This window comes from Montipora capricornis, chromosome 12 (assembly GCF_036669925.1).
Source record: "Montipora capricornis isolate CH-2021 chromosome 12, ASM3666992v2, whole genome shotgun sequence".
Taxonomy (NCBI): Eukaryota; Metazoa; Cnidaria; class Anthozoa; order Scleractinia; family Acroporidae; genus Montipora; species Montipora capricornis.
The window spans coordinates 23,570,459-23,582,475 of NC_090894.1; positions in this window are offsets into that span (position 1 = coordinate 23,570,459).

Consider the following 12,017-nt stretch of genomic DNA (forward strand, 5'->3'; position numbering starts at 1 on the left):
TAATCCAATTTAGGACAAAAAAGAAGCTGCAGATAATTCAAGACGAAGAATTTCGTTTGAAACCATAATGTTGGTTCATGGTAAGAGCGTTAAGCGCTCGGCTGGTGCGTTTGTTGTTGCTGTAACTTTAATTCATGCTACTTGAGTAAAAATAAGTCTCAATTTTATCTTATTTTGGTATTTTTTTAATCAGGAGGAAGCCTTCTCACCATGGACAGGAACCCAGAGTACAATAAGGCGTTAAAAGTTACAAACACAAGGCCAACTTTTGAGGCGAGGACTGAGTAAAACAACAGCAACTCTGCGCGTGGACAGTCCTCGGCGTTGTTCACTGGCAAACCGAAAGTTTTCCAAATAATTTGGAGTTATGAAGCCAAGGTAAATTTGCTTTTACTTTAATTTAATTAATTGACTCCAAGCACATTGTAACACTTTGGAATATTTTAAACCCGACCGTTCGCAAACGTTTTTGCTAGATTTATCAGAGTGATCCTTGATCATTTCAGCATTTCTTCAACGAGTTGTAAACAAAATATTTCAGCTTCGGACAAGTTTAATGCTAACTTTCAAATAGTTTGAGAAGAATTTTCTGAGCCTGTATTTGTCCGTTCAAGAATAACTTTGATGAAGAATTTCGACCGCTCCTCTGTCAAAGTTTTCCCGAATTTTTTACCTTCAAGTGTTTGAAGGAAAATTTGTTTACCTAAAACTTTGCTAAGCGGGAAATAATTTATTTTTACATTTGTGAATCCCGGAACAAAATTTCTTGTAGTGGGTTCTTTCTGGAAGCCGCATGGAGTTGGCTGCGTCTTTATTTGCATGTTAGCCGGAAACCTTTTCCTTGATGCAAAATGTCAAAGTACATATTGAAGGATGCTCTTTTTTAATCAAAAGATCTTATTAATTAGTCATGAGCTCACGAGTTCGTGTTTTATGTATATTGTTTAGAATATTCGCGTCATAGTTTCAATCACGCCAAGGCGAGTAAAACTTCAATTTCTTTTGTTTTCACTAAGTTTTTGTGATGATCAATCGACTTAGGTACTTGTACAATTAGTCTATGACCGCGTTAAATAGTGAAAACAATAGCCTATTTTGCTAAAAAGATTTGAGGATACATTGGCATTTCGACTGATTAATTTATTGACTGCATATTTTCCTAATTTGAGACTGTGAAAGGAGCATCAGACAATTCATTGATTGCCCAGGCCGCTCACTTAAAATTTAAATTCTCATCAGTCTTTTACTGCTACTTCTTAGCTTTATTTCTCGCAAATGATTCAAACGGCATTTTATTAGGTCATTACTCCGCCAAAAAAAGAGTTAAACAGAATTTGCTGGAATTTGTTAGATTCTCTTCCCTATCGAAAATAAAACAGTTTGAAATGAATGGTGAAAAGGCATTTAAAAATCGCCTCTTTTCTTCCCGTCTATATCTAGATTCTTAAGTCTCTCATGTCATATACTCAAGTTTCAAGTTTTTTCTGCTCTAGGCCGGAAAAAAAAGAGCCATTTCAGTTACCTCCTTGCTGTGCACAGCTCTGTAACTTGTATGATCTGGTGCAACCTCTCTCCAGGCTTCGATGAACTATGACACCGAGAAATTCCAAGAGCCACCTCCCGTCGAAGACCTATATGGTCTTGGTATCGTACTCATTTTACCTTTGCTTATTAATTGGGGATGGGATAGTTAAGGGGGGTAATTACTTTAACACTGAATGGACCTAAGGCTCGTTTTTTACAATTTTTTCCCTATAATTTTTTTGTCAGTTTTTGTAGTCAACGTGGATATTTACTCCGGTTATCCGACGGATTTTGATCCTTTCTATTTAGTTCGGTATCGGTTATTTATTTATTTTATTTTTTTATTTTTTTTGCATTTTAAGCATCTTTTACTTATACATTACTGCCGTCGTACAGTGTCGTCTGCTTATGGCTCAGCCTAATGGTAGAACTTTCTCTGCCACTGGGGCGAGCTAGCCAAGGCCCATTCATATACCACATGCTTAAACGCTGAACACTGGTTCTGCAAGCCAATTGGTGCGACTCAGCAGTTTTCCCAATTTGCTTGAAACTTGAACTAAGTGCTGGGACGTAAAAGGGTATAATAGATTTATTTACCGATATGTTAGTACTTCACAACCTGCATTTCAAGTCCAAGGTGAGTTCTTAATTCTTTTTATTCATCACCAGCGTTTAAGCAGAAATACTCTTAATAGTCGGAAGTCTTTTTTCTTGCTATTATGAGCATTCAGAGATCTCAAACCCAGGCTCTCTTTTTATAAAAGAAGAGACCCTTGGAATGAGCTTAGAATCCTACTCGGTGTGCGTTTAAGCAGAAATACTCTTAATAGTCGGAAGTCTTTTTTCTTGCTATTATGAGCATTCAGAGATCTCAAACCCAGGCTCTCTTTTTATAAAAGAAGAGACCCTTGGAATGAGCTTAGAATCCTACTCGGTGTAAACTTAGCCATCTCTGAGCTAAGTTTACTTATTTACTCATTACATGCAGAATTCACACACACCATGTCTTATTACTGTGACATTTTTTCCCGTATCGACGAATTTTTCCCGCGAGTTTTATGTGGAACACCATCATGAAGCCATCATGTTCTTCTTGGATCGCCGAATTTTTCTCCGTCAGTTGTCAGATATCGACTCATCTTTTTCATCATGTATGAACGGACTTTTTTTGCGAAGTGGGTATAAAGTCATTTTTCTTCATGGATCGACGAGCTTTTTGCGAGGTGCATAAGGATTCGTCATTTTTTGCGCGAGTTTCACATGCAGTCGCCTTTTTTTTCATGGATTGACGGACTTTTCTCAGCTTGAGTGTTAGGATAATAGCTTTCTTCGATGCGCTTCCTGACCTTTAAATTTTCATTCGCTTTTCCCAGGTTTGTGTGATGAATTATTCACTACCGATATCAGTTTTAGTCCTGTCCGGTGCTGTAGGCTCATAGCTTCTTTTCATTTTTTAAATCTTATAGGCTGATAGATATTTTAAGTTTTTGACTGTCTTTCTAAACATTTTCATGATAGAAGTAGCATAATATTGATAGCAAAATATGTCGTGTATTTTGTCCAAGCCATTTTCTTTCCCTTGTGGTGGGTGCTTGGGTGGTTGGGGTGGGTAAACTGTAATTTTAACTGTAGGTTCTGAAACGACGCGGGAGCTCAATTGATGTTTGTCAGATGGGCTGGTCGCGTGCGTTTGTTCTTAATATTGTGCTTTTTCGATGTGCTAACCTGACCTTTTGATTCGCTTTTCCCAGTCTTGGGTGATGAATTATTCACCACCGATATCAGTTTTAGTCCTTTCCGGTGCTGTAGGCTCGTAGCTTCTTTTATTTTTTTTTAATCTCAGGCTGATAGATATTTTAAGGTTTTGACTGTCTTTCTAAACATTTTCATGATAGAAGTAGCATAATATTGGTAGTAAATTTTGTCGTGTATTTTTTCCAAGCCATTTTCTTTCCCCTGGGGTGGGTGCGTGGGTGGTTGGGGTGGGTAAACTGTAATTTTAACTGTAGGTTCTGAAACGACGCGGGAGCTCAATTGATGTTTGTCAGATGGGCTGGTCGCGTGCGTTTGTTCTTAATATAAAATAGAAATGAACTTTAAAAAAAACTAACTTTAATTGTAGTAATCAGCTAGCCTAAGAAGTTCGACTGTTTCTGTAAAGCGGTGCGGAAGTTGTTGACTAGAATGTCGCGAGCTGGTCGCGCGCATTCATCATAGCGTTAAATACATAGCTGAAGATGTTCCTAAAGAAAAGAAGTCATTGGCTGATGAAAACTGAAGATATCACGGCTGACAGACAGGAGTTAAAGTTAAAATAAACATAAAAACAACGGGGAAGAAGCTGAAAAAAGGTCGAATAAGTTACCCGCGAAGAGTACTGTCGAAGAAGGAGCCCAAGTATAGACGAAAAAGAAATACCTAGTAGAAGAGAAGAACATTGAGGAAAAAAGGCAAAAGAAAAAATCATGAAGAACAAAAGCAATTAAGTAAAATGATCGACAAATAAGAAGAACCATGTTAGACTCAGACTCAGAAGACGAACTGAAAGTAGAATTAACAGCAATGAAGTAGAGCGAAAAAACCGCGCCGGGGGAGAAGAAATACTATGAATTGCGAAGAGGGATGATGATAAACCGGCAGTGTGGGACGAATAGAAACGAAGTATAACTAGAAGAAGTAAAAGAAGAACAAATTAGAGCGAGAGAGAACAAAGAAGAACAAAGAAAAGTGGAGTTAGACAAAGAAGATCCAGACATTGTTGGCGTGGCCGTCTAAACTATTTCACTTTTGATTCTCTTTACCTGCTCTTTTATGTATCTAGTAAGGGACTCAAGGAGTTTTTTCTGTTATCTTAGCTTTATCCGTAAGCGTGGTGGGCTCTCACGCGCCTAGACCAAAGATACTTATTGCTTTTGCCAAGGGACGTCTTTGCAAATTTCAAGAGACAGCGACGAATACTTCTCGACAAAGAAGAACGTGTTGGAGAATCTATAATTGAGAAGATGACAGTGAATACCTCGGAAAAAAATACGGTCGCCATCACAAAAATAAGGCAGCAGATGACTTGACTTTCGGGACAAGGGAGAGGCTAAACAAATGGATGAGGAAACTCTAGGAAACTTCCCCAATTCTGTCTTTATACCTAATCTTGTTCATTTTCGCGAGGTCTTTTTCTAGGTCATGCTTTGGACTTATTTCCTCAATGTTCTCAAAAAATATGGAACGGACGTTTGAGAAATATCAACCCTTTTTGTTGTGTTGCTGTCAGTTCAATTTTCTTGCTTGTGTTCTCACCAGTATCTACACAAGGCTTTTTTCAATAATTTAAATTCTTTCTTGATGACAGACTGACGAAATTTCGAAAATTTAACATTGTAAAGTCCCCTTGTGTTGTCTTTTTCCCTATTCGTCTTGAACTTTTCTTCCCTGGTCCCCTTACGTAGCTCAGTTACAGGCTCGGAATTCAAAAGTGAGAAGAACGCCACACAGGAGATTGAAAAACAAAGGAAAAGTCAAATAACAAGCAGCAAGTCAAATAAAAGTGAAAAATATGCAGCACTTAACAAACCCTCTCGACTGAAAAGCCGCAGAACTTGAGATTTCAGAAATTAAACTGTTCCCTTCATTTAAGGACAAGTGAGCGTCATGGAGTATTGGAATAAAGAAGATTGGTGAAGTACAAAGAAAATTATCAAGATAAATTGTAGCAGAAGAAAGGAACAGCAAAAACGTGTCAAATGAGAGCAAGATCTTCCTCCGGCACTGTAGAAGCCATAATACTAAAGATCATTAGTTGAAGTATTAAGTTGATCATTTTAAAAATGAAGTGGGCTTTAGTACGTGGCGCGGGGGCTCGTGAAACACTAGTTGTTCCATGGGCTGGTCGCACACTGTCAGTTGATTTTTAATTGATTAATTAATTATTTAATTTAAAAAGTATGTAAAAAAAGATTTAATGCAAGTACAATCGAGGCAAGAGGACAGAGAAAAAATGTTTGCCAGAAAGGACTGATGGGAATGAAAGCTGAAGACATCGCACGAACTGTTTATTTTTTCATCTCTGGACGATAAAAAGAATGGGCGAAATAAAATGCATGCAGATATGATCGCAATTAAGAGAAGATCAAGAAAAAATAACGAGAGAAGAAATCAGAAGAAAGCTTTTTCAAAGCAATCCAAGTTTAGAGAAAAAAAATTATCTGCCAGACGCAATCGTCGAAAGATGCCAAAAAATTAAGTGATCAATTTGCAAAGTACACCGGAAACTCCAGTTCAAGTAAAGAGAGTGCCTGAGAAGAGCATGAAATCAGAAGACCATAGTTACCAGTCCATACCAGCAAGACGACAGTCAACTTAGCTTTCGTGTACTGCCCTCTGTGAACCAATCCAGTCATGGACTATCCTTCCCTTGTATGGTGAATGCGTCAGTTGTCACGGAGTTTGGGTTGATGTTGCCTTTCCCCTTGTTGGGGTGCTGCAATCTGTGCTCTTCCTCCACTTGCTTAACACTGATTGGTGAAACAACTTGAAGCAACTTCGTCCTCTATTCTTTTTTTCTCACTCCTTGAGTCCTCCCATATTAATCCTTGCCATTGTTATGAGGCTTTTGTACTGAGTTTCATCTCTTACTACCTTTTTTGCTGTTACTCGTCACTCAGTACTGTTGTAGGCATCAACAAGGAGGCGAATCCTTTATTTCTCTGTTTTCCTTTCCTTTTTTACCTTTTTGTACACTTTAGCCCTCAGTTCCTTTTCCTAACGTCTATGACCTTCGATAAAAGGAAAGGGTTTCATTAAAATTTGGTCTCAATTCATTCAAACTGTTTCTGTTTCGTTTCCTCTAACCCCTCATTGCTAATGGTCCAAACTCTTCCCCGGGAAGACGATCACTCACATACGAACTTAGCTGAACTTTTCCACAGTTGTATTTAAGGTCGTTCTCTACTTTGTCTAATCCATCTCTATATATCATTATCTGTTCTTAAGTGGTAGGTTTTGCCTTTACTCACAATCTCTTGACGAGTCTTTCCTTTACACTTGGTTTCTTCAAATTTGCCTTTTTCCTCTGATTCAATATTTACTTACTTGCACTCTCTGTTGAACACACGCAATCTAATTGTGATTAAGAAGCACTGCTCACTGAATCTCTCTTGGAAGACAATGATTCTCAATGATCTTATTTTCACATTCACTACCATGACACTTGTCAACATCACCATTATCATCGTATTTTTAATGATCTCACTGAGAAATTGGAGAATTGTTGATGATTATGTTTATCGTCATCATCATCATGTCCTCAGACACCATTATCACGATTTGTCAGTTACAGGTAAGCCGGGATGGTCATAAACTATACCTAATTCAATTTCATCACAATCGATACATGTAGACACAGTTACACTACACTGATTATACGTTCGTTCGTTATGCTCGTTTATTTTTTCCGCTGTCACGGATTCGCGATTCGGTTGGTGCGATTCATCTGAATGTCTGAGTCGGCACACGACCATTATTTTCCTACACATTCGCGTAGTATCTGGCATTTTATCGTAAGTATCGATTCCTTGAAAAGGAGCTAATAAATTGTCATTTTCGTCATTATCGTCTATCTGTCTACTACAATGAAACATCAAATCATTATGGTCATCATCATTGAAATGTGTGGATCGTCGTAAAATACCTAATCGAAAGCATCACAATCGATACATTCAGATAAACGTGGGAGCAACTGATCATAACTTCGAAATGATTCGAAAACATCAATCAGCTCACTGCTTCACAATTGTCAGTCGATTCCACGCAATATTCATATTGATTTTGTCCTCCCACTGAACCTTGTTCGTTACGTTCGTTTATTTTCGGCCATGATTTGCTATTCGATTGCACGCAATTCATCCGGATACCCGAGAAGACACATATCTATTATTTCGCTACACATTTCTTATTTTTTTCTGCAGAGGCATTTTATCATCGCTATCGTGTTGAAAAGGAAATAATAAATTGTCAGTTTCATCATTATCGTCTATCTGTCCAATACAATGACAAATCATCATCACTTTTACATCATTGAAATAGATGGATCGTCTTAAACAACCAACTCGAAAGCATCATGATAAACAAGAAGACACATACCTATTATTTCGCTACACATTCGACAATTTTGCCTGCAGAGGCATTTTATCGTAAATTTCCATCCCTGAAAAGTGTCCTAATTAATTTGTGATTGTCCGGCCTCATGATCGTCTTTATACCACTAATTCTTGGGAGACACTGATCAAAATCTCGATCCACATTTCCATTTGTTTTGATTCAACAACCGTGACTTCAACTAACTCACCGCTTCATCGACATTTAAACCACGAATCAGTCGGTAAGGTAAGGTAAGGTAAGGTAAGGTAAGGTAAGGTAAGGTAAGGTAAGGTACTTTATTTAAGTGTCCAATCTTCTAGCGCTGGAGCACTTATTGGGGACACTTTTAATTTAAATTACGAAATCAACGCAAATCAAATCAAATCTTGGTGTTTGAGGAGAGGAGAAAACCGGAGTACCCGGAGAAAACCTCTCGGTGCCGAGTAGAGAACCAACAAACTCAACCTACATATGAGTCTGAGAATCACTCCCGGGAAACATCCCTGCACCACGATTCTTCCCAATGGCTGGATTTGTCCTCTCATGGAGTCTCGTTCATTGTTTTCGTTCACTTTTCCACTATGATTCCCAATTCGATCTCAAGCGCGGAGTCATCTGGATGTCCATGTACTTCGCTATATGTTCGTCATCGTGGTATCTGCGTTAACTTTCTCGGAGGCATTTTGATTGTACATATCTATTCTGGTAGCTCTGGTGAGTTTGTCGACATATTTGCCTCAAATTCCATGGTTTTATCCTGCATTTCATCCACGCACGTGGTGCCCTCTGAGAACGGTGATTTGCTAAGAGATAACTTTTCATTTGAACTGAGTTGTGATCCAGGATAGGCTGTAAGTGTAACTGAACGCCCTTTTACCTTCTCTTCTTCGTCAAGATGTCGTTTCTTCGCGCGATTCTTATCGCTACAAAGGAATTCGCCCAATCTGAGTGGAGATCGAGGATTTAGATCGGCATGCGTCCTAATTCCGTATGGAATTGAGTGGAGGTTACAACTGTAAGCAGGATTGTTTCCATGTTCCTTCGCTGGTGGTTTGGTTACATGTTTCTTTTTGCCGGCGACAATTTAATTAAAATCACCTAAATGCCACAATTTTTACCTCGTGGTTTGGAGCAACATATACACTTAGAGAGCCACTCTGTGGCACATTTCCCTCAGTCATCTGAAATTTTATCTTCTCCTTCCTCTCACATCTTGCGTTTTACATTGAACAAGCCACGAGTGAACTGGAACTTTTGTGCTACCCAGTTACTTCGAATTTCTTGTCTTCCGTCCTTGTAACGGATGTCCCACTTCTTTGCCCTAGACTTAAATTTTGGGACCAGATCCTGGCTCGATTACTTCTCTCTGTGCAAGAGCCGCTTCTTTCCCCACCCTCCCCTTATTGTATATGTATGTATCAGTTCTGTTCTTCGTTTGTGTCCGTATTGTGTGTATCATGTGGAGTGAGTGAGTGAGTGAGTGAGTGAGTGAGTGAATGAATGAATGAATGAATGAGTGAATGAGTGAATGAGTGAGTGAGTGAATGAGTGAATGAGTGAATGAGTGAACGAGTGAACGAGTGAGTGAGTGAGTGAGAGAGAGAGAGAGAGAGCGTGTGCATGCGCCGATGCCCGCATAATTTAACTTAATATTTAATTTTAGTTTTAATGATTTACAGATTCTTTTTTGTTGTCAATGCCGATATTTCATTTATGATACTCTTGATCTTGTGGAGCTTTTGGGAGATTGTTGCAGGTTATTATTCAAGTAGCAAAGGAAAGAGGTCTTGGCTATGAACATTTTTGCCTTCGTACCGGAAAAAAAGTCGGTAAGTGAATCCCTTGTTGTAAGAAAGTGAAATAAAGTCATTAAACCTTGTTTCACAGGTCAGCGCTTCTGGAACATCCAAATCCAGTAAACGAGAAATAACTAATTTAAGTAGTGTACACTGGTCATTTCATTCAACCTCCTTTATCCAGGTAGCGCGCAAGCGTATTTGACATCGCAATCATCTGAAAGTCGTGGCAGAGCTTTACAAGGTAGGAAGCAAGAGCGGAGATAATTAATAGATGTTAGGATATATCCTTAGTCTCAGAGATTAAAAAAGATAAATCCCTGCGACCAATTTATCGGGGGAGGTCACTGATCCAAAGCAAAGCACCTACGGTGCTTAACTACAGGGTTAGCATCCTGACCTGCCATTACTCAAGAAACATCCTACTGCGAAAATATTTTACAGTACAATAGGAATTACTGTTTTTCTTCACAAATGTAACAGTTTTTCAATTCCGATTTTTAGATTGGGGTTTGGGATATTCATATGGGAGAAAAATCATGGTTTAACGTGGATAAATGCCAAGAAATAATTTGGTTTCTATTCGCTACAAGGTCCGGTATGATGAAAGAAGTTAAAAGGTTAAGTTTACTTTGTAAACTACATTTTCTTTCAGTTGAAAAGAGAAGAAAAAAGATGGCTTTAAAAGCGGCAGAGATCGAAACTTTCCGGAGTTGAATATGGGGGAGTTCTGCTTTAAGAGCGGCTAAAAGGTATGTACTTGTAAATGAATAATATCATTCTCAAAATTTCACAAACTGTGAACGATAACCCTCTCCATTGTTCTATGCTTAGTTATTGCTCAGCTTTCTGAGCGTTTCGTGACCTACAATTGGAAACCAGTGATTACGGTTAAAATTAACCCGCGACCTTTTTTCGTGGTCTGCTAAGTACTCCAAAGAACGCCTATATAAGGAGGTTTTCACGTGACATCATCGCCGCCATTAGCTTCTTTTGTTCGTCCACCAGGCAGAAGTCGTACATTTCACTATTGTTATTGATGGTTCTAGAGGCTGGTTGAGAACGTCCTATAAAGGAAGAGAGGGCGGAGACCGCTACACACAACTACTCCATGAACAGTTGATAATCTTGGTTCGCGGCCTTCAAGGGAAATGCTGCTGAGGCATTCTCAGGTATAAGAAGCCCAATTTTCTGACTTTTAATTTACTAACCTTCTTTGATCACTGGATAACCATCGGCTGTTCCTATCTGTCTAAGAATCCTACCACGATAATCAAGGATACCGCTGATAACTATGGGAATTTTCAAACTTTTTACTTCAAAAAACCATTTAAAGTTGGTGATTGGCTGCTCATCCTTTCTGGCTAACGAATTATTTGTTAAAAACTTTACGATCATGATTCGCTCGTATAGTTTGATTTTCCCCTAGTATAGATCATGTGATAATACTCTAAAGATTCGATCATTTGTTTTGTTCTTGAAAAAAGAGCGTATTTGAGCACGAATATGGAAAAAAATTGAGAGAAATAATATCGTCACTATTGTCTCGTCATGTAAGTCTTGGAAGCAAAATGTTTAAACGAATATGGTTAGGAGTCATTACCCACAACTCCATTACTAGGTCTACGTAACGGCGTTTTCGCAGATTAAGTCATTTTTGGACGAATTTTTGAATAATATTTGACTTGTACGAGTGACCATTCTCAATCCCATGGGTGATAATTTTTCATGCAAGACTCTTGATTAGCTGGAAAGGTCAGGTTTTGTTAGAAAACTGATCTAAAAATAACTCGGTCTGTGAAAACGCCGCTCCACAAATACAATGAAGTTGAACGCTCCTACTCATGGCCTCTTGATAAAGTCTATTTCAGTCTAATTTGCAGCTATCTACTTCATATTTAACCAAGAATTTTGCACGTCATTATACAGTACGTAGGGACACCAATGATCCGTGAGAGGACAACGCTGGCAAGCAGTCTCGACCAGATGAAGACCGTAAAACTGTGGTGGCCTCAATAAACTATGAAAAATGTTCCCATTTGATCATTACCGTAAGAAATTTGGAGCTTTTGGATGCATTTTTATGAATTTAACTTACTCTGCGTCAAATAGATAACTAGGATCTACTACCGATGTCACTCGTAATTTCTTGTCAAAAGACTGATTCAATACATCCAAGAGTTTGAACAAAACCGAAGTCGCCGAGAAACTACAAAATTGAGGGTGAATATTGATGCTAGCCTTGTTCATTTAAACCTTACAAAACGTGTTTAAAATGACTAATGCACCAACTAGAGGATAAAGGTCTGTGTGTAAGATAAATCAATAAATATGAAGAATAATAACTAAATACAATTATAGTAACGGGTAAAAAATAAGTATGGTGTAAAATATCACAAATAAAAATAATACGCGCGCATTTACAGCACCTTATTAGTAACTAGAGAATTGCTTTATCTTGCGATCGCGACGTGATAGCGAACGCGCGTGAACAATTACAGTGAATTATTTACCTTGCGATATGATAGCATGCACGTGTCGGAAAACGAATTACAAATGAACAAG